Source organism: Ovis canadensis, chromosome 11, assembly GCF_042477335.2.
Source record: "Ovis canadensis isolate MfBH-ARS-UI-01 breed Bighorn chromosome 11, ARS-UI_OviCan_v2, whole genome shotgun sequence".
NCBI classification, from domain to species: Eukaryota; Metazoa; Chordata; class Mammalia; order Artiodactyla; family Bovidae; genus Ovis; species Ovis canadensis.
In genome coordinates, this window is record NC_091255.1 from 17,271,708 (window position 1) to 17,295,135 (window position 23,428).

Below are 23,428 nucleotides of genomic sequence, written 5' to 3' on the forward strand. Positions count from 1 at the left end.
TTACATTTATAATATATATTATACATAAAATATATTATAAATGATATATAATTAAGCTATAAATTCCTTATTATATATTCATTATAAAGTTAAACCATATAGAAAAATCTAAAGATGAAAGCAGCAAGCCAGTTATATTACTCAGAAATACCATATTTCATCCAATATTGGTCTTGATTCTAAGACAAATCTTTTTTTGTATCATACAAAAATGCTGCCAGTTAAGCCATGACACTATGGTTTTGTCACTTAGAGTTCTTGTTGAAAGACTCTTTTAGACTTATTTAAACATGTATTATTCTTATGCAAACATGAAAAGGAAAATACATATGAAATAAATTGAGCGGTATATTTCTAAACCATCTTCACATTTAGAGTTCAACTTTTCTGTATCACTTTTTGACTCCAAGTCATGTGTGTGTGTGTGTGTGTGTGCGCGCGCGTGCGCGTGTGTGCGTAGGTGCGTGCGCGTGTGTGCGTGTGCGCGTGCGCGTGTGTGCGTGTGCGCACATGTGGGTGATACGGCATTTCTTCTTTTTATATGTTTATTTTTTAAATTGAAGGATATTAATTTACATAATTATGTTTGTTTCTGTCAAATATTAATATGAATCAGCCACAGGTATACATATGTCCTCTCCCCACTGAACCTCCCTCCTACCTCTCTCCCCGTCTCTCCCCTCTAGGTTGTTACAGAGCCCCAATTTGATTTCCCTGAGTCATATGGCAAACTCCCATTGACTGTCCATTTTACATACGGTAATGTATGTTTCCATGTTACTCTCGCCATACATCCCACCCTCTCCTTAAAAGAGTGCTCACCTATCATCTCTGGACTTTACCAAAGCACTGATATCCAGTTATGCATTTTGATGCTGGCACTTTCTTTATCCTGCCAGAAGGTGTCAGCAATGTCAGCTACTTCACTCCTGGCACTAGCCCAGCAGCCATTGCATGAACTCACTAGACTTCAAAGTTGCTTATATGTGAAAAAATAAATCTGCATTTTAGGATGAAAACAGAAACTTATAAACATGATTTCAAATATCTTTCTATGCTTATATGCAAAAAGAAGAATGAGTGAAGTGAGAGGAAGTTTTAGATAAGGTTAGACAAATGATATTGTAAAAAATGGTCCCTACTCTACATTTTATTAATATTTAGGCTTAATTTTAATAAAACCTAACACAAGAAGTTGAAATTGATCTGAAGAAAATGCTGTACTTTAAGTATTTTTTCTTCACAGGAGTTATTAATTTCTAAAAGATCCCTCCAAGGATAAAGAAAAATGATTATGAAAACCGTAAAACCATAAGGAGGTTAGAGTCATTGATTTTTCAAACTTCATATTTCAGAGTTAGACAGTATTGATTGATTCCCTGCTATAAATATTAAGGTGGTTAGCACATTATATACATCCTCCTCCTTTTATCAGTGTCCCGATTTGTTACTTCTGTTGCTTTTCCTTTCATTGAGGTTTATATTATTTATCTTGTGTTCTGTAATCATAAATTCCACATTATAATTAAATGTATCTAAAGCTGACTGATTTAATACTCATTATATATTAATAAAGAAAATAATACTAAAAGCTGGCTTTTTTTACACTGTCTTACTCCTTCCTTAAGTTCTTTTGATTTTATACTTGTTTTCAAAGAATATATGCACATAATTAAAAAGTCAAATTTTACCGCTTGGCTCTAAATGAAACAGCACTTCTCTGCTTCAAGTCTTCATTCATCCAAAGCTCACTGCTCCAAACCTCCGTCTCCTACAGCGATCTCTTTTGCCAGCACATTCATACCCCAAAGGGTTGACTTCCTGCTACTGAGGCAGTTGAGGTGCTAGATAATTTATTGAGCCCTCATGCTAACATTTATGTCTACATGCAACCTCTTCTCATCCCCCAAATGTATTTTTCATCACTATCCATTGAATCAACATCGACAATACATATATGATGCCTAGATTGGATCATCTCTTTCTTTTTTTCTTTTTGTTTAGATATTTTTTTGTCCTTACAACTCGGAGGATCTTACTTCCCAACCAGTGATTGAACCATGGGCCCTTGGCAGTGAAAGCTCCAATTCCTAACCATTGACCACTAGGGAATTCCCATGGATCATTTTTTGACACTCCTCTGTATGACAACTTTATTTACAGTGATAATCATGAAATAAAACCAATAATAACAAGGGCTCAAAAAGAAACACAGAGTAAAAATTTTCTGTTTTTGAACTTCATATGTATAATGCCAGTAAAAAAATTTAAGTACAAAAGGGAAAAATTAATCACTTGAATCTTTGTGTTGTTTCTGGTATAGGTGCTGTAGATACACCAACTTGTATTGATTATTTTTAAGATTTAAAAAATTAACTTTATGCAATGTTGAAGGCTTATATATTTCAAAATACACCCATACATTGCTTTTTTACATTTTCCTTCTTGAACTCCACTGGATTAAAATCATTTCATTTTAGTATGGGTACTACACTTCAACTATCTTTATGATCAAAATAACTATGAACTGCATCAGTTGCTGGTTTCACAAACATGCTACAAATGACTGCATGTTCTTCCCAGTTCCTACAGGAGAAAAACCCACAACTCTCCACCTAAGAATTTTTATGTGTATCTAATATAATTTTTCTTGAAATATAGTTGGTGATATTAGGTGTACTGCATCATGATTCGACATTTTCATACTTTATGAAATGATCACCATGGTAAGTCTAGTAAACGTGTTACCATGAAAAGTTATTACAGTTTTATTGACCATATTCCCTATTCCGTATATCACATTTCTGTACGTATTTGTTGTATAACTGGAAACTTGTACCTTTTAATCCCCTACATCTATTGCACCCCTCACCCACTCCTTTCTGGCAACCATTCTTTTGTCCTCTGTCTCTGAGTCTGTTTTTGTTCTGTTTCATTTGTTCTATTTTTTAGATTCTGTACATAAGTGAGATCATATGGTATTTGTCTGAGATCTCACTTAGCATGCTGCTGCTGCTGCTGCTGCTGCTGCTAAGTCGCTTCAGTCGTGTCTGACTCTGTGCGACCCCATAGACGGCAGCCCACCAGGCTTCCCCGTCCCTGGGATTCTCCAGTCAAGAATACTGGAGTGGGCTGCCATTTCCTTCTCCAATGCATGAAAGTGAAAAGTCAAAGTGAAGTCGCTCAGTCGTGTCTGACTCTTAGTGACCCTATGGACTGCAGCCTACCAGGCTCCTCCGTCCATGGGATTTTCCAGGCAAGAGTACTGGAGTGGGGTGCCGTTGCTATAATACCCTTTAAATCCATCCATGTTTTCACAAATGGCAAATTTTCAGTTTTTTGGTGACTGAGTAATATTTTATTGTGTATATATACCACATCTTTTTATCCATTCATCTGTAGATAGACACTTAGGTTGCTTCCATGTCTTGGCTATTGTAAATAATTCTGCAGTGAACACCAAAGTGCATATATATTTTCTCATTGCTGTTTTTGTTTTGTTGGAATAAATGGCCAAAAGTGCTGAATCATATGGCAGTTATATTTTAGTTTTTGAGGAACCTCCTTACTATTTTCCGTAGAGGCGGCACCAGTTTACATTCCGACTAACAGTGCGTGAGGTACAAGTGTTCGTTTTTTTCCACATCCTTCTCAGCACTTGGTTTTTATGGTCTTTTTGATAATAGCCATTCTGACAGGTGTGAGGTGGTATCTCATTGTGGTTTTGATTTGCATTTTCCTGATGGTTAGTGATGCTGAGTATCTTTTCATGTGTCTGTTAGCCATCTGTATGTCTTTTTTTTGAAAAATGTCCATTAAGGTCCTCTGCCCATTTTTTAATGGTTTTTTAAAAAATTTATTTTTTTTTATTTTTGGCTGCACTGGGTCTTTGTTGCTGCACATGGGCTTTCTCTAGTTGTGGAGTGCAAGGGCTACTCTCTAACTGAGGGGCATAAACTTCTCATTTCAGTGGCGTTTCTTGTGGAACATAGACTCCAGGGCATGCGGTCTTTAGTAGTGGTGGCACACGGGCTTTGTTGCCTTGTGGCATGTGGGATCTTCCTGGACCAGGGAATGAACTGGTGTCTGCAGCATTGCAAAGTGGATTCTTAACCACTGGACCACCAGGGAATTTCTCTCTGTCCATTTTTAATCAAATTGTTCAGAGGTGGGTTTTTTTTTTTGATGTTGTATGAATTCTTTGTATATTTGGCTATTAAGTTCTTATTTGATATATTTGAAAATATCTTCTCCCATTCAGTAGGCTGGCTTTTCATTTAGTTGATAGTTTCCTTCACTGTACAAAGGGCTTTTAGTTTAGAGTAGCCCCATTTGTTTATTTTTGCTTTTGTTTCCCTTGCCTGAAGAAACAGATCCGAAAAAACATTAAAACCAATGTCAAAAACCAATGTCAAAAAGCATACTGCTTCTATTTTCTTCCAGGAATTTTGTGGTTTTAGCTCTTTCATTTAATTATCTAATCCATTTTGAGTTTGTTCTTTTACATGATGTGAGAAAGTAGTACAGTTTGATTCTTTTGCATGTAGCTGTCCAGTTTCCCAAACCCCATTTATTGAAGAGGGTGTATTTTCCTCAGGTTATATTCTTGCCTCCTCTGTGGTAGACTAATTGACCATGTAAGTATGGATATAAGTCTAGGCTCTCTGTTCTGTTCCACTGGTCTGTTTTTGTGCCAGTGCCATACTTACTGATTATTGTAGCTCTGGTATTATTTGAAATCAGGAAGTGTGCTACCTCAGTCTTTGTTCTTTCTCAAGATTGTTTTGGCTATTTGGGGTCTTTTGTGTTTCCATAAAAAGTTTAGACTTACGTTCTAGTTCTGTGAAAAATGCCATTGGTATTTTGATGGGAATTGCATTGAATCTGTGGATTGCCTTGGATATTATGGTAATTTTAATGATATTAATGTTTCTAATCCACGAGTAGGGTATACCTGTCAATTTGCATTGTCTTCAGTTTCTTTCATCAGTGTTCATTGTTTTCTGAGCACAAGTCTCATACCTCTTTGGTTAGATTCATTCCTGTGTATTCTATTCTTTTTGATACAATTGAAATTGAATTGTTTTCCTAATTTCCCTTTCTGATAGTTTGGTGTTAGTGTATAAAAATGAGACAGATTTCTGTATATTAATTTTGCATCCTGCAACTTTACTGAATTCATTAATTAGTTCCAATCTTTTTTTTTTTTTTTTGGTCATCTTTAGGATTTTTTAGACATAGTATCTGGAGAAGGAAACGGCAACCCACTCTGGTACTCTTGCCTGGAAAATTCCATAGATGGAAGAGCCTGGTAGGCTACTGTCCATGGGGTTGCAAAGAGTCGGACATGACCGAGCGACTTCACTTTCTTTCTATAGTTCATTTTGGAGAAGGAAATGACAACTCACTCCAGTGTTCTTGCCTGGAGAATCCCAGGGACGGAGGGGCCTGGTGGGCTACAGTCTATGGGGTTGCCAAGAGTTGGACACAACTAAGCAACTAACACACACACAGACATAGTATCATGTCATCTACAAACAGTGGCGGTTTGACTTATTCCTTGCCAATTTAGATTCATATTATTGGGTTGGCCAAAACGTTTGTCCAGGTTTTCCTATACTATCTTATGTAAAAATCAGAATGAACTTTTTGGCGAACCTTATATTTCTTTTTCTTGTCTGATTACTATGGATGATTATAGATCATCCAATACTATGTTGAATAAAAGTGATGAGAGTGAATCTTTTTTCCTGATCTTAGAGGACACTTCCTGCTTTTCATCACTGAATATGATGTTGACTATAGGTTTGTCATAAATGGCCTTTATTATGTTGAGGTTTGTTCTCTCTATACCCACTTTGTTGAAAGTTTTTTTTTAAAATCATAAATGGATGCTTAATTTTGTCAAAAGTTTTTTCTGGGGTCGGAGGTGGTGGGAGGGAAGTCGAAGAAGAAGGAGATATGTGTATACATGTAGCTGATTCACTTCGTTGATGGCAGAAACTAACACAACATTGTAAAGCAACTAAACCCCAATTTTAAAAAAGACCTATTGGGAAAAAAGCTCTTTTTTTTCTTTTTGCATCTGTTAGGATGATCATATAATTTTTATTCTTCACTTTGTTAATGTGGTGTATTGCATTTATTGGTTTACATATATCGAACCATCCTTATAGCCCTGGGATAAATCCCACTTGATCATGGTATATGATCTTTTTAATGTATTGTTGAATTCAGTTTGCTAGTAGTTTGTTGAAGATTTTCCCATACATGTTCATCAGTGATATTGGCCTGTAACTTTCTTTTTTTGTGTGGTATAGTTGTCTACTTTTGGTATCAGGATGATCCTGGCCTTGTAGAAAGATTTTGGAATCATTTCTTTCTCTTCAACTCTTTTTGGGAATAGTTTGAGAAAGAGAGGTGTTAACTGTTCTTTAAATATTCGGTAGAAATCACTGGTAAAGCCACCTGATCCCAGACTTTTGCTTTTAGGGAGTTTTTGTTTTTTTCTATGAGGGGGCGTTCAGTTTCTGATTCAGTCTAAATAGTGGTAATTGGTTTGTTCATATTTTCTGTTTCTTCCTGATTCAGACTTGGGAGATTGTATGTTTCTAGGAATTAATTGATTTCTTTTACACTGACATGTTTATTGGTGCATAACTGTTTATAGTAATCTTTTATGATCTTTAGTATTTCTTTTTTTATTTAAGTGTAGTTAATTCTCCAGGCAAATTGCCAACATCCACTGGATCATCGAAAAAGCAAGAGAGTTCCAGAAAAACATCTATTTCTGCTTTATTGACTATGCCAAAGCCTTTGACTATGTAGATGACAATAAACTGTGGAAAATTCTGAAAGAGATGGGAGTTCCAGACCACCTGACCTGCCTCCTGAGAAACCTCTTTGCAGGTCAAGAAGCAACAGTTAGAACTGGACATGGAACAACAGACTGGTTCCAAATAGGAAAAGGAATACGTCCAGGCTGTATATTGTCACCCTGCTTATTTAACTTCTATGCAGAGTACATCATGAGAAATGCTGGGCTGGAAGAAGCACAAGCTGGAATCCAGATAGCCAGGAGAAATATCAATAACCTCAGATATGCAGATGAGACCACCCTTATGACAGAAAGTGAAGAGGAACTAAAAAGCCTCTTGATGAAAGTGAAAGAGGAGAGTGAAAAAGTTGGCTTAAAGCTCAACATTCAGAAAACGAAAATCATGGCATCCGGCCCCATCACTTCATGGGAAATAGATGGGGAAACAGTGGAAACAGTGACAGACTTTACTTTTTGGGGCTCCAGGGTCGCTGCAGACGGTGACTGCAGCCATGAAATTAAAAGACACTTACTCCTTGGAAGAAAAGTTATGACCAACCTAGACAGCATATTCAAAAGCAGAGACATTACTTTGTCAACAAAGGTCTGTCTAGTCAAGGCTATGGTTTTTCCAGCGGTCATGTATGGATGTGAGAGTTGGACTGTGAAGAAGGCTGAGTGCCGAAGAATTGATGCTATTGAACTGTGGTGTTGGAGAAGACTCTTGAGAGTCCCTTGGACTGCAAGGAGATCCAACCAGTCCATCCTAAAAGAGATCAGCCCTGGGATTTCTTTGGAAGGAATGATGCTGAAGCTGAAACTCCAGTACTTTGGCCACCTCATGTGAAGAGTTGATTCACTGGAAAAGACTCTGATGCTGGGAGGGATTGGGAGCAGGAGGAGAAGGGGACGACAGAGGATGAGATGGCTGGATGGCATCACTGACTCGATGGACTTGAGTCTGAGTGAACTCCGGGAGTTGGTGATGGACAGGGAGGCCTGGTGTGCTGCGATTCATGGGTCGCAAAGAGTTGGACACGACTGAGCGACTGAACTGAACTGAACTGAACTGAATTCTCCAGGGACTATCCCCTGGAGAAGGGTATGGCAGCCTACTCCAGTATTCTTGCCTGGAGAATCCCATGGACAGAGGAACCTGGTAGGCTACAGTCTATGGGGTCGCAAAGAGTCAGACACGACTGAAGCAACTCAGCATGCAGCACATAGATAATTTGTAATGTGTTAGTTTCAAATGTACAGCAAAGTGACTCAATTATACATGCACACATATACATATATATGTATACATGACATATAGACAACAAAGGTCTGTATAGTCTAATGCTATGGTTTCTCCAGTAGTCACATACAGATGTGAGAGTTGGTCCATAAAGAAGGTTGAGCGCCAAAGAATCAATGTTTTTGAATTAATCGTTCTGGAGAAGACTCTTGAGAGTCCTTTGAACTGCAAGGAGATCAAATCAGTCAATCCTAAAGGAAATTAACCATGAATGTTCATTGGAAGGACTGATACCGAAGGTGAAGCTCCAATACTTTGGCCACCTGATGCAAAGACCTGACTCAATGGACAATAGCCTGCTGTTTTGAAAGATTGAAGGCAAAAGGAGAAGGGAAAGGCAGAGGATAAGATGGTTAGATAGCCTCACTGACTCAATGGACATGATGACAGTGACATGGGAGACAGTGGAAGAGAGAGGAGCCTGGTATGCTACAGGTCATGGGGCTGCAGAACTGGACACAACTTAGTGACTGAACAACAATAATGCATATTCTTTTTCAGAATATTTTCTGTTATAGGCTATTACAAGACCTTGAATACAGTAGGTTCTTGTTGGTTATCTGTTTTGTGTACAGTAGTATGTTATCCCAAAGATCTTTGGTATTTTTGTGGTATCAGATAAAATTTCTCTTTCATTTCTGATTTTGTTTGGGCCTGCTCCCTTTTTTCTTGATGCGTCTGGCCTAAGGTTTGTCAATTTTGTTTACTTTTAAAAGAACTAGCTTTTGGTTTCATTGATTTTTTTCTATATTATTTCTTTACTTCTTCTAACTTTGCCTATTGCTTGTTCTCTTTCTTGTATTTTTTTTAGAGCTAAGTTTAGATTGCTTATTTGAGATTTTTCTTGTTTCCTGAGGTAGGCTTGCATCATTTTAGACCTCACTTTTAGAAGTTTCTTTTTTTTTTTTAACTGCATCCTGTGTAAACATTTGCTGTGTTTTTGTTTTTATTTGTATCCAGGCATTTAAAAATTTCTTCTGAAAGTTGCCTACCCAGCACTTCCATTCAAAATCCCTCTCTCTTGTCTGCTTCCTACCAAAACCCCAAGTATTTATGTTGCCAGACTACTTGGTAGCTAGGAAGAGGCATGTGATCAATCTAGTATTAGTCAATAAGACATAGGGGAAGAGAATTATGGGGAAAGAATTCTCTTCCATGGTTAAAGGCAAGAGATTCAGAAAGAAAAATATTTTGTCCCACTCCCCTTTCCTCCCCTCCAGCTTTTGAAGGAGATGTATGAGGACACACACCATAAGGAAGCGTGGAGGCATCTTGACTCGTGAGGGGGAGGCCAAGGGCACCACAGACTCGCTGAACCTGTGTCCTGCTATTAGTGAGCTGTGGGTCTCTGCTGGCTCATTGGCTTTCACTCCTGATTTTTCTTAATTACCTTTTTATCCTCCTCCTTTTCTGAGCTCCCATCTCCTTTTCCCTTATTCTTCTCTTCTTACCCTCTTCACATATTTAATGCTTTTGAAGCTGGGATGGTCTGAGTCAAGAACACAGGACACACAAGATACAAGGACACAGGAAAAGTTACAGGTCTTTAACTGCCCTGGTTAAGTCTCGTCTGAAACAAAATGGGGTATGAATGAACGAAGGAGCTTCACTGCTGTGTTCATCCTCTCAGCCCTCCCATCTCTCCTCTTCCCTGCTTCTAGAGGGTCCTTCATCTATAGGTCATTATTCTATATGACATCCTCTACTGGCTTCTCATGTCCTACAGGATAAAGTCTATATCATTAATCTGTTTCCTTCAAAGCTCTCCAGAGTCCACTTCTTCTGTTCTCCAGCCTTGCTGAGACACGTAAGGTTCCTGGAGTGTATATTATGCCATTAAGTCTTTGGACCTCTGTTCTCCTTGCCAGAAACACAGTTCTACCTACAGACATAAGTTTCCCTTTTGTTCAGATGTCACCTCCTCTGGGAACCTTCACCTCTCTCCCAAGCACAGTTAGTTGCTCAGACCTTGAACTTTGAGCATTCTCCCAGTAGAGCTATTTCCTCCCCGAGGTACATGCATATGTTTCTGGATCTGTTTCCCCCATCAGCCTGTGAGTTCCTTGAGGGCAGAATGTAAGTCCTATTTTTGTATCCTCAACATTGAACATAGGAGTGTGCCCCCAACTGCCTCTCACTGCTTTTTAACTCTTCAGGAAATTTAATTTCAAATTATTAACAACAAACTTAACAAAATTGGCTGAATGCCCACAATAGACCAGGTATGATATGCCAAAACAATAACTCAAGTTGTGATCAATTTGTAAAACAGAAAGAAGAAGAGGATAAACCATCCACAATCCCACATCCCTTAACATATTTGTTGTTAAGATCTGGGTATTTACTATGGATATTTTCGAACAAAACTTTTAAAGTGGTTCCAGTGAGCCTTATTAGCTGTGCTGGCCATGGCTCTTTGCCCGCTGTTTCCATTAAAAGTTCATGGGCCCCAAGAGAGGTGGACGAGCCATCTTAGCCCTCCCCTGGGTTCTGATCTTCCACTGAGGCACAGTAGTGAGTCAGTTTCCAGGAGGGATTGTCAATGAAATTAATAACCTCTCATCTGAATGCTAGTTTCTCTTTCTCATCTTCTTACAGCAGCATTAGCTCATCTGTTCTCATCTGTAATCCTCATCCTGCCCATTGTTAGTTGAGGGATGGAGACACTCAGCAAGGGGTGATGGAAAGGCCATTGCTGTAGTTGTCCTTATGTGTAAGGCCCAGCTATGCCATTAGCCAGTCATGTGACTTGAAGCAGGTTATATCATATTTCTAGGCCTCAGTTTGTGCATATGTGAAAGTAGAAAGTTGGATTAGGCTTAAGGCTAGTTAGGCTTAAGCCTCTTAAGGCTTCATAGACTTCAGAATTCTATGACTTTACATTCTATTCAAGGTTGTGTGGCTTGTTTGTGACAGAACCATGGTAAGAATCCAGTTTTGGGTCCCTAGTCCAATGCTTATTCACAAATCACTCCACAAATAATCTGAGTTCTTCCATGAGAATTTCCTCCAGGATGACTAGGTGCTGTGACTTCTATCTCCTTTTTCCCTGTCCATTGTTGGGGTAGAAAGACTTGGCAGGAGGGAAGGAAAAGGGATGAGGATGGGAGGATGGATTTAAGAAAAAGAACAAATCTGGACTGTAAGGAAGCACGATCCAGAGTATTATTGTGGAAATCTTGGGTAGAAAGTGGTCAAATCACTTGGGAAAGGAATGAAACTTTTGTCACATATCCTTAATTTTGAGTAAGGCAGATTTTATTTTATTTTTAAAATTAATTTATTTATTTTAACTGGAGGCTAATTACTTTACAATATTGTAGTGTTTTTTTTGCCATACATTGACATGAATCAGCCATGGGTGTACATGTATCCCCCATCTTGAACCCCCCTCCCACCTCCCTCCCCATCCCATCCCTCAGGGTCATCCCGGTGCACCAGCCCTGAGCACCCTGTCTCATGCATTGAACCTGGATTGACAATCTATTTCACATATGATAATATACATGTTTCAATGCTATTCTCTCAAATCATCCCATTCTCGCCTTCTCCTACAGAGTCCAAAAGACTGTTCTTTACATCTGTGTCTCTTTTGCTGTCTCGCATATAGAGTCATCGTTACTATTTGCCTAAATTCCATATATATGCATTAGTATACTGTATTGTTGTTTTTCTTTCTGGCTTACATCACTCTGTATAATCAGCTCCAGTTTCATCCATCTCATCAGAATTGATTCAAATGTATTCTTTTTAATGGCTGAGTAATATTCCATTGTGTGTATGTACCACAGCTTTCTTATCCAGTCATCTGCTGATGGGCATCCAGGTTGCTTCCATGTCCTGGCTATTGTAAATAGTGCTGTGATGAACATTGGGGTACACGTGTCTCTTTCAATTCTGGTTTCCTCGGTGTGTATGCCCAGCAGAGGGATTGCTGGGTCATAAGGCAGTTCAATTTCCAGTTTTTTAAGGAATCTCCACACTGTTCTCCATAGTGGCTGTACTAGTTTGCATTCCCACCAACAGTGTAAGAGGGTTCCCTTTTCTCCGCAGCCTCTCCAGCATTTATTGTTTGTAGACTTTTTGATAGCAGCCATTCTGACTGGCGTGAGATGGTACCTCGTTGTGATTTTATTTGCATTTCTCTGGTAATGAGTGATATTGAGCATCTTTTCATGTGTTTATTAGCCATCTGTATGTCTTCTTTGGAGAAATGTCTGTTTAGTTCTTTGGCCTATTTTTTGATTGGGTCATTTATTTTTCTGGAATTGAGCTGCAGGGGCTGCTTGTATATTTTTGAGATTAATTCTTTGTCAGTTGCTTCATTTGCTATTGTTTTCTCCTATTCTCAATGCTGTCTTTTCATCTTGTTTATAGTTTCCTTCATTGTACAAAAGCTTTTAAGTTTAATTAGGTCCCATTTGTTTATTTTTGCTTTTATTTCCATTCCTCTCGGAGGTGGGTCACAAATCTGCTATGATTTATGTCAGAGAGTGTTTTGCCTATGTTTTCCTCTAGGAGTTTTATAGTTTCTGGTCTTACATTTAGATCTTTAATTCATTTTGAGTTTATTCTTGTGTATGGTGTTAGAAAGTGTTCTCATTTCATTCTTCTACAAGTGGTTGACCAGTTTTCCCAGCACCACTTGAATAAGGCAGATTTTAAAAGAGTGAGATAAGAATAACACTGATTTCATGAACAGAGACAATCTTTGAAAGATTACGTGTGGCATGGAGATAGGAGAGGCACCTATCCAAGGGCAGATGCAGAAGTTTGGTGAATCTGTAAAACAGCCTTGAAGCTAAAGCAAGAATGAGCTAAGCCTTTGGGTAAGGAAAATGAATCCAAAGCAGTTGCCCAGGGAAGCTCAGAGACCTCAGAGCTCTTGCGCTCCCATGAACTCCCATTCTCTCCAGCAAGGAGAGACAGCTAAAGCAGAAGAGAGAACACAGCACACATGCAGGCGCGAGGGAATGAGACCCTGGAGAGGTGGGAAGGCGGGGAGTCTACGTCATCAGACCCAGACACATCATCTCTAAGGTGAACTCTGACCACGCGTGAACTCAACCATGATTGTGATCATTTGTCTCTGTTTTCAGATTGGATAGTTTCTATTGCTCTGTCTTCAGGTTCACTGACTCTTCTCTCTGCCATCTCCATTAAACCCCTTCAGAGAATTTATTTTCCATTGTTGTATTTTTCAGTTCTAGCATTTCCATTTTTTAAAAAAAACAGCTTCTAGGTTTTTTTTTTTTTTTTTAGCTTCTAGGTTTTTGTTGTTGAGAATTGCTATCTTTCCATGTGTTTCAACGGTATTCACTTTTATTGCAGGGAGCCTGGTAATAATAGCTACTTTAAAGTCTTATAATTTCAGCATTAGCATAATGTTAGAATTGGTCTTTCTTTGTGGTTGTCTTTTTAAGTTATTGAAGTTATCCTTTTTTTTCATTAAAAAAATTTTTTTTAATATTTTGTGTTGTATCCTGGAAATATTATTTTTGTAAGATTTTTAGTCTTGTCAACATCCTCTGCAGAACGTTGATTTTGTTTGCTGCTTGTTTTAGCAGTCAGCCCTGTGAGTCCTAATGTGTCTGGTGTGAGGTGTGGTTCCAATGCCAGCGGTTATTCAAAGCCTTCTAGTACTATTCAGTCTGCGCCCGGTGGGCGCCACCTATTGACCAGTCTGGGACTTGGATAGCGGTCTGCGAGAGTGCGTGCTAAGTTGCTTCAGTAGTGTCTCTTTGCGACCCCATGGACTGCACTACCCTGCCAGGCTCCACTGTCCATGGGGTTCTCTAGACAAGAATACTGGGATGGGTTGCCATGCCCTCCTCCAGGGAACCTTCCCTACCTAGGGATGGAACCCACTATATTTCCTGCATTGGCAGGTGGATTCTTTACCACTAGCGCCACCTGGGAAGTTCACATTTTATGGTATGTGAATTCTATCTTGAGAGTAATCTTCGGTTCAGTTCAGTTCAGTCACTCAGTCGTGTCCAACTCTTTGCGACCCCATGAACTGCAGCATGCCAGGCCTCCCTGTGCATCACCAACTCCCGGAGTTCACTCAAACTCGCGGCCATCGAGTCAGTGATGCCATCCAGCCATCTCATCCTCGGTCGTCCCCTTCTCCTCCTGCCCCCAATACCTCCCAGCATCAGACTCTTTTCCAATGAGTCAACTCTTCGCATGAGGTGGCCAAAGTACCGGAGTTTCAGCTTTAGCATCATTCTTTCCAAAGAACACCCAGGACTGATCTCCTTTAGGATGTACTGGTTGGATCTCCTTGCAGTCCGAGGGACTCTCAAGAGTCTTCTCCAACAACACATCCATACATGACTACTGGAAAAACCATGGCCTTGACTAGATGGACCTTTGTTGGCAAAGTAATGTCTCTGCTTTTGAATATGCTATCTGGGTTGGTCATAACTTTCCTTCCAAGGAGTAAGTGTCTTTTAATTTCATGGCTGCAATCACTATCTGCAGTGATTTTGGAGGCCCCCAAAATAAAGTCTGACACTGTTTCCACTGTTTCCCCATCTCTTTCCCATGAAGTGATGGGACCAGATGCCATGATCTTTGTTTTCTGAATGTTGAGCTTTAAGCCAACTTTTTCACTCTCCTCTTTCACTTTCATCAAGAGGCTTTTTAGTTCCTCTTCACTTTCTGCCATAAGGGTGGTGTCATCTGCATATCTGAGGTTATTGATATTTCTCCTGGCAATCTTGATTCCAGCTTGTGCCTCTTCCAGCCCAGCATTTCTCATGATGTACTCTGCATAGAAGTTAAATAAGCAGGGTGACAATAAACAGCCTTGACGTACTCCTTTTTCTATTTGGAAGCAGTCTGTTGTTCCATGTCCAGTTCTAACTGTTGCTTCCTGGCCTGCATACAGATTTCTCAAGAGGCAGTTCAGGTGGTCTGGTATGCCCCTCTCTTTCAGAATTTTCCACAGTTTATTGTCATCCATACAGTCAAAGGCTTTGGCATAGGCAATAAAGCAGAAATAGACGTTTTTTTTAAAATCAAACTCTTGCTTTTTCCATGATCCAGCAGATGTTGGCAATTTGATCTGTGGTTCCTCTGCCTTTTCTAAATCCAGCTTGGACATCAGGAAGTTCACAGTTCATGTATTGCTGAAGCCTGGCTTGGAGAATTTTGAGCATTACTTTGCTAGCATGTGAAATGAGTGCAATTGTGCAGTAGTCTGAGCATGCTTTGGCATTGCCTTTCTTTGGGATTGGAATGAAAACTGACCTTTTCCAGTCTTGTGGCCACTGCTGAGTTTTCCAAATTTGTTGGCATATTGAGTGCAGCACTTTCACAGCATCATCTTCCAGGATTTGAAATAGCTCAACTGGAATGCCATCACCTCCACTAGCTTTGTTTGTAGTGATGCTTTCTAAGGCCCACTTGACTTCACATTCAGGATATCCGGCTCTAGATGAGTGATCACACCATCGTGATTATCTTGATCATGAAGATCTTTTTTGTACAGTTCTTCTGTGTATTCTTTCCACCTCTTCTTAATATCTTCTGCTTCTGTTAGGTCCATACCATTTCTGGCCTTTATCGAGCCTATCTTTGCATGAAATGTTCCCTTGGTATCTCTAATATTCTTGAAGAGATCTCTAGTCTTTCCCGTTCTGTTGTTTTCCTCTATTTCTTTGCATTGATCACTGAGGAAGGCTTTCTTATCTCTCCTTGCTATTCTTTGGAACTCTGCATTCAGATGCTTATATCGTTCCTTTTCTCCTTTGCTTTTTGCTTCCCTTCTTTTCACAGCTGTTGATTTATATTGAGAAATTCACTCTGACTGAAAGGACTGCAGATCAGAGGCTGGGGTGAGAGATACTTAAACAGCTGTACATGTGTATAGAGTTTACACTATAGAGAGCATGACCTGGACCAGGTCCTAGGACTTAGCTCAGTTTTTCATTGACACGGTGGTAGGAGAAGGTAGAGGCCTTGCACTGCCCATGGTGCTGACCTCAAGGAATCTGGTTTTTGTAAACCTCCCTGGGAATTTATTTCCCTTAAGTGCTTTTATCCTTCTCCATCTTGGTCCCACTATTATCAGTGCCCCTGAAGTGTTTTGCCCCAAGACAGTTTCTCAGTGATAACGTACATAAGATGCCACAGCTCACATTCTTTTTAATAACTCCTATTGCTCTTGCCCTCAGCAGCCTGAGCCTAGCTTTATTTCATGAATTAAGCTTGAGTTTTGTCTTCTGAGGATTGTCCCTCCTCTTAAGGCCAATCCTATATGTGTTTCTGGTCTGAGAGAGGCCAGAAGATAAATGGAACTACAGGAAAAGAGTGGCCTGGATGATGTGAAGCTCTGTCTCCTTGGCCTCCTTGGGCTAGAGGTAGGTGATGGACCCAGGGTCCTTCCCATGGACAAGTCAGCACTGAGAAGTTTCCTGCCAAAGCCTATTGTAACATAAGCATGGTGTGGAGGGAAGCCATGGAGACGTCTTTGGGCAAGAGTGCTGGGGAATGGGATTTGGGGAACAGTTGGTTTTATTTGGGACTAGGACTTTTGTCTGTACCAGCTTGTGTGTTGGGTGGAATTTAGGACAGAGAGTGGGAGGGAGAGCGGTATACAGATTCCAACCCTTTCTCCTCCACCTCCCACACATGTGCTACAGCTCCTCCCCACGCCAAAGACAAAACAAACCAGGCCTTTCTCTCTCCCTTCCCACCCTCAGATGTTTCCCTTTTAAGCCTGTTTTCCTCCTCCTCCTCGCTGCCTCTCCTACTCCAGGATTTCCTTTCCTTCTTCACTGCGATTCCCCCATCTTTTCCTTTCTGTTACATCTTGTGTTTAATAAAAACTCTTAGTGTTCCCTAGATGACCACAGAGTAGGTTCATCCCCATTTTTGGAACCACTTATTTCTCCTTCCCTTCTCTCTCTTAGTCTTGTGTAAACTAATTTCCCAAGAGCAAGACAGACGGGAGACAGGGACTGAGCAACCATGGAAAAGGGCCTGGAATCTTTACCTTACCCGCCTCACGACCATGCCCCTCCCTCTTGTCTCTTTATTTGATTTTCCATCTAGAATCCCTCTAAATCTCTCTCTAGGACGCAGGTGGAAGAATCATTTCCAAAGATTATTTATGAGTTTGTAGAGAATCCTGGCTGTGCTGAGATGTTGCTTCCAGGCTTGTAAACCCGGTGGTGCTGGGAACTTGGATGCTTGGATTCTTTTCCAGGTTCCTTAAATTGAATCCCTTTGTTTAGTGGCTACTCTCTCTCCTCTCACCTCTCACAGAGGTCAGCCCATAGGAGCACTCCACCCAACATCAAGCAATCATACATTCTTTGGGGACCGTCTATGAGAAAGGTCTTCTGTGCCTAAAAACCGTATGGCACTTAACATGTTAGACTTGCAGTAAAATTACAAACACACCTGAGATAACAGAAGCATCCTAATGGAAAAATACCAGTATATGGCAATGCATGGAAGAGCTAATTACGCTTGGGAATTGAAGGAGAGGTCAAGTTCAGACAGGGGAACAGGATGGGAAGGCAATCCAGGATGGAAGACACTGAGGCCTGAGGAACCAAGGAGAAGACCAGGTTCTTTGAAGCCAAGGGATTTCTTAGAGGGGAGCAAGCAACAAGAGAGTAATAGTTAAGGGTGCGGATTTGTTCAGAGTTCCAGCTCTGTTACTTATTCTCTGTGTCACGTGGGACAAATTATTTAACCTCTTTAAGCCTCAGTTTACTATCTGTAAACTGGGGATAATTAATAGCACTTATAGTTTTTAAACATGAGAATGATATATGAGAATTAAACAAGATATTGCTTATAAAATGTTTAGCACAGTGCTTAGCACTTAATAAACACACAGTAAATGTTTACAATTATGACCACTACTGCTACAATGAATGTTTCCTGTTTTTACTACTATTAAGTGGCATTTGGGTCTGGAAAGAAAGGTAGGAGCCAGTTTGTATGGAAGCCCCTGAAAACCCACCAGAAAACTGGGGATTTTTTCTTGTAGACAATGAAGAACCATGGAAATGTTTTTGAGAAAACTTTGAAGGAGAGGGAAAATGTCTTTCAGGAAGTCAACTTATTTATAATGTTGCACACGTGCATTCCTTTGATAAAAGCATAGGAAAGTGTGATAGTTGTCAACTTACTATGGGGAAAGACAAAAATAGGTATCACAAAGCCATGCCATTGGCATTTGAGAAATTAGTGAACAGGTGCGAGAGTTGAAGATGAAAGTTTAGGGGTCAGGGACTTTCTCAGAGAGGCCAAATCATGCTATTTAAGCTGCTGCCTACCCAGTCTGACTTTGACACCACGTGGAGGAGCAAAGATACAAAGCTAGACTAAAGAATATTGCCCTTTGTTGGGGTGGCTCTGACAGCGCCATAGGAAGTACTATTGTGCTCTGGCCTGTCTCAGGGCTTCCTGCCTTACTGTGCTAGGATAAGCCCATTTTTACCCTGTTTCATCATATTATTTCCCAAGGTCTTGCAGGGGTCTCGGTGGCCCATGAGGATGCTTTTCCAGTGGTCCTATGCTGAGAGTCAATGTAGCCACAGAATGAACAAAATGCATCTTCCTGAAACAACATTTTTTTAAAATTTTATTTATTTTAATTAGAGGATAATTACTTTATAATATTGTGATGGTTTTTGCCATACATCAACACTAATTGACCACAGGTATACATGTGTCCCCTGCATCCTGAATCTTCCCCCACCTCCCATCCCGCCCCATCCCTCTGGGTTGTCCCAGAGCACCAGCTTTGGGTGCCTTGCTTCATACATTGAAATTGTACTGGTCATCTGCTTTACATACGGTAATGTTTATGTTCCTGAAACATTTTTATACAAATATTTGAGGATAAAAGTTGAGTTTGAGATGAGATAAACATGGAAATATCTTGAATACTATTATACCTCATAGATAATTTTAGAGAGAAGTCTGTTTTATATTTGTCTACAGGGTGATAGAAATATTTTTACATACATTCATTAAATTCCCTTGTGAAATGAACATCAATGCTTTTGCTGCTGCTCTTCCCATATTTCAGGAGGGGATCAGGGAGGAGAGATCTTTCTATGTTCTATTTTCTTCACAAGGTGGAGCCTCAGGGCAAAATTTCCTGAATGATTAGAGAAAAAAATTCTGGAAAAGTGTAATCCAAGGGAATGAATTTATTTATTTATTTGGCTGCATTGGGTCTTAGTTGTGGCACAAGAATGCTCTAGTTGTTGGTGCAAGGATTCTCTAGTTGAGTGCCTGGGCTTAGTTGCTCTGCAGCATGTGAGATCTTAGTTCCCCAGCCAGGAATCGAACCTACATTTCCGGCATTGCAAGGCAGATTCTTAACCACTGGACCACCAGGGAAGTCCCCAAGGGGAATAGATTTAACACCAAAATACTCAGTTTATTTTTCAAATAGATGTCAGAACTTTCACTTACTGAACTAAAGAAATGTTTCTTCCCCATTCTATATTTTCTTTCTTTCTTTTTTTAGGTAGCAATAACTGAACTTTAATGAAATAACATTTGTATTTGACCAACTTTTTTTCTAGGTCAATTTAGTGATGGTTCAACAAATAAACAGCTCATTTAAAATGGATGCACACACACACACAAAAATGGATGCACAGTATTACTACAGAGTAAAGAAGTATTGACATAATATTGAAGAACATTCACTTTTCAATCACATGAATACAAACCTTACCAGGTATGAGTTTGGTAATGTCCATTATGATCCCGATCTCTCTGATAGCACTCTCTTGAGTATAAAATGTGAAGAGTCCTACTTCTCTGTGTCATTATAAAGACAAAACAATATCACATCTACAAAGCCCTTGACAAAAGTGGGCATGTTATGAAAGCTCAGTAAACAGAAACAATTAGGGCTTCCCTGATAGCTCAGCTGGTAAATAATCCACCTGCAATGCAGGAGACCCTGGTTTGATTCCTGGGTTGGGAAGATCCCTGGAGAAGGCATAGGCTACCCACTCCAGTATTCTTGGGCTTTCCTGGTGGCTCAGCTGGTAAAGAATCTGCCTGCAATGTGGGAGACCTGGGTTGCGAAGATCCTCTGGAGAAGGGAATGGCTACCCACTCCAGTATTATGGTCTGGAGAATTCCATGGACTGTATAGTCCATGGGGGTTGCAAAGAATCAGACACTACTGAGCAACTTTCCCTGGGGGATTAATTATTGTAGATTCTTCTGTTTCTTCTGTAGTTAGGTTTTAGATTATTTCCTGTGTTTCTTCTAGAAATAACAGTGAACTGTACATCTATTTCCATAAGTGTTTGTTTACATTTTTGATATTTTTACAGGCTCAAGTTCCTGAAATCACAATAGATTTTGTATATATTAAAACTCCAGAAGTAGACTGACAAATTGCATTCTAGATAAGTGATATTAATTTATACTTTTACCACTAGGGTGTGAGAAAGCCTATCTCAATAAGCCTTTATAAGTGGATTTTTAAAAATGTTGATTTGAATTTAGATTTCTTTGATTGCTAGAGAATCTGCATTATTTCTTTTAAATATATTGGTTAGTGACATTTTACCCTTTTTTTCCCTTTGTTCTTTTTCTAGTAGAGTATTATTTATAAATATATATATTTTAAATGTTCTTGACCATTGTGATTTCCTGTTTGTATTTATTAATCAAATATCATTTACCAGTTTTCTTGTCTTTTTGGATGCCTGAGGTCTTCTGTTGGCATTCAGTAGCTGTTCTGTATGAATCATTCCACTTGTAGGTATATTTTCAATATTTTTGTGGGAGAAGATGAACTCCACATCCTATTCCTCCACCATCTTGATCCCCCTCCCTCCCCTATCCTATTTTTCTATAATATTTTGGTCTTACAAAGATTTACAAGCCACAAAATTTAACTTTCAAAGATTATCTAGAGATATATATTTAATAGAAAATTCACATAAGTTTTAAAATATAACAGGAAGATTTAAGGAGATTTTACACTTGTCCTGGGCTGCTTTGAGTTATCCCACAGATGGCCCCATGACAACAAACACCACTTGAGAACTATTTACGTGGGAAGGTTTGAGAAACTCTAAGCATCCCAGCTTCACTATGGCCAAAATCAACTGCTTATTTTTCTTTATTTTCCTCTGAATTTGTACACATCAATTTCTTCTAGTACACATGTCTCTTTCTTTAGCAAATTAACCATGGGAAGCCCATCAAATGTTCACCATGAAGAACATCTACCTGTTTATCTAACTTCATTAATCATTAATCTCAATATCTTCTCAGGATTTAGGCACCTAGGTTGATAATGTTTGTGGTCATAGGGACTTGGTGACATGTGTATCAATCCATTGATTGGTTCAACTATATTTGTGAAGCCTGTGGTTCACAGACACAGCAAGTGTGAATCAGACATGACCCATGGACAAGGACAGCATTGTACGATTAATGTAATGTATTAATGCTTGTAATACAATGTAGGGTGTGGTTAGGGAGATGAGTGTGAAAGCCTTGAGATATATATTTATCTCCTTGGGAGGCTCTTCAAAGTTCCACTTGGGAGTGGTACTCAACAGTGACTTTGATCAACTCAATCCTTACTTTCCACAGGAGAATGATTGAATTATTATGGTTTTCATTTTGCATGGTTTCTCTCTAGGCATGTGGGGAAGGTCCCATGGAAACATAGAACATCATACAGGTGTCAGAGTTTGTCCTCTTGGGGTTCTTACAGATGGAGGAGTTCCAGAAATTCCTGTTTGTGGTGTTCCCATTTGTCTATGTCATCACCATTGTGGGAACCCTCCTCATCATGGTCACAGTGACTATTGACTCTCAGCTCCACATAACCATGTATTTTCTTCTCTGAAATCAGTCTGTCATAGATATCTGCTATTCTACAGTCACTTTCCCAAAGATGCTGGTGGACTTCTTGCATGACACCAAGACCATCTCCTACCAGGGCTGCATGACCCAGATCTTCTTCCCCTTTCTGGGTGGTGGGACTGTCTTCTTCCTCCCAGTGTTAGCCTATGACCACTACATAGCCATCTCCCGGCCCCTCCATTATGTCACCATCATGAACACTCAAATGTGTGTGGGTCTAGAGGTGGCTGCCTGGGTAGGGGGCTTTGTCTACTCCATTGTCCAGCTGGCTCTGATGCTCCCATTGCCTTTCTGTGGACCCAACATCCTAGATAACTTCTACTGTGACATTCCACAAGTGCTGAGACTTGCCTGCACAGATACCTTCCTCCTGGAGTTCCTTATGATCTCCAACAGTGGGATGCTGGTCCTCATCTGGTTCTTGCTCCTTCTGATCTCTTACACTGTCGTCCTGGTGATGCTGAGGTCCCACTCAGGGCAGGTGAGGAGGAAGGCAGCTTCCACCTGCACCATCCACATCATTGTCATGTCTCTGAGCTTTATTCCCTGTGTCTATATCTATGCCCAACCCTTCACTCCCTTCTCCATGGACAAGGCTGCATCCATCAGCTACAGGGTCTTGACTCCTGTGCTCAACTTCATCATTTACACCCTGAGGAACCAGGAGATGAAGGCAGCCATGAAGAGATTAGGCAAGTGCCTAGTGATTTCCAGCAAGGAGTGAGCTTAAAATAGGTAATTTAAATGACAAATCTCTCTGAACCTTTGTTTCCCCATGTAAGAAGTGGAGGAAAGTCTTTATGGAATGCGGCAGTTGAGATTAAACTAATATTTCTATGTCCCTACTCCTGTGTCAGACATTATGTTAGGCACTTCTGTACTTTTGTCTCATTCTCACAAAACTGACAGTGAATATGTTGTTATCGTATTAAACAGTTTAACAAGCCAGAAAACTAGGAGAGAAGTGACTTGCTCAACAATGAAGAGCAAGTGAGGGGCAGAGCTTGGCCAGGAGATGGTTCCTCTGACTCCAAGTTTTGAGGCAGGAGGTATGGATGGAATTTGAAACTCAGAGTCTCAAATAATCACAAGGGAAAACTTAGAGATCTCCTCATCTATGGATGAATATATGTGATGAATGCTCAACACTTTTTTTTTTTTTGGAGCCTCCATTAGGACTTTAGTCATATTGGGCTGGCCAAAACATTAGTTGGATTTTTATATCCCCTCCCTCTTGAAACCCCCTCCTACCTACTCCCATCCCAACCCTCTAGGTCACAGAGCACTGAGCTGAGCTCCCTGTGCTACACAGCTGCTTCACACTAGCCACCTGTTTTACACACAATAGTGTATTTATGTCAGTTCTGCTCTCCCAGCTCTTCTGCCCCCTCCACCACTGTGTCCACATGTCTGTGTCTCTATACCTG

General features: G+C 40.0%; 1 pseudogene; it reads left to right on the forward strand.

The window, feature by feature from the left end:
• The first annotated feature begins 21,792 nt into the window (after positions 1 to 21,792).
• LOC138414837 (olfactory receptor 4D1-like) lies at positions 21,793 to 22,725 on the forward strand (annotated as a pseudogene).
• The last annotated feature ends 703 nt before the right edge of the window (positions 22,726 to 23,428 follow it).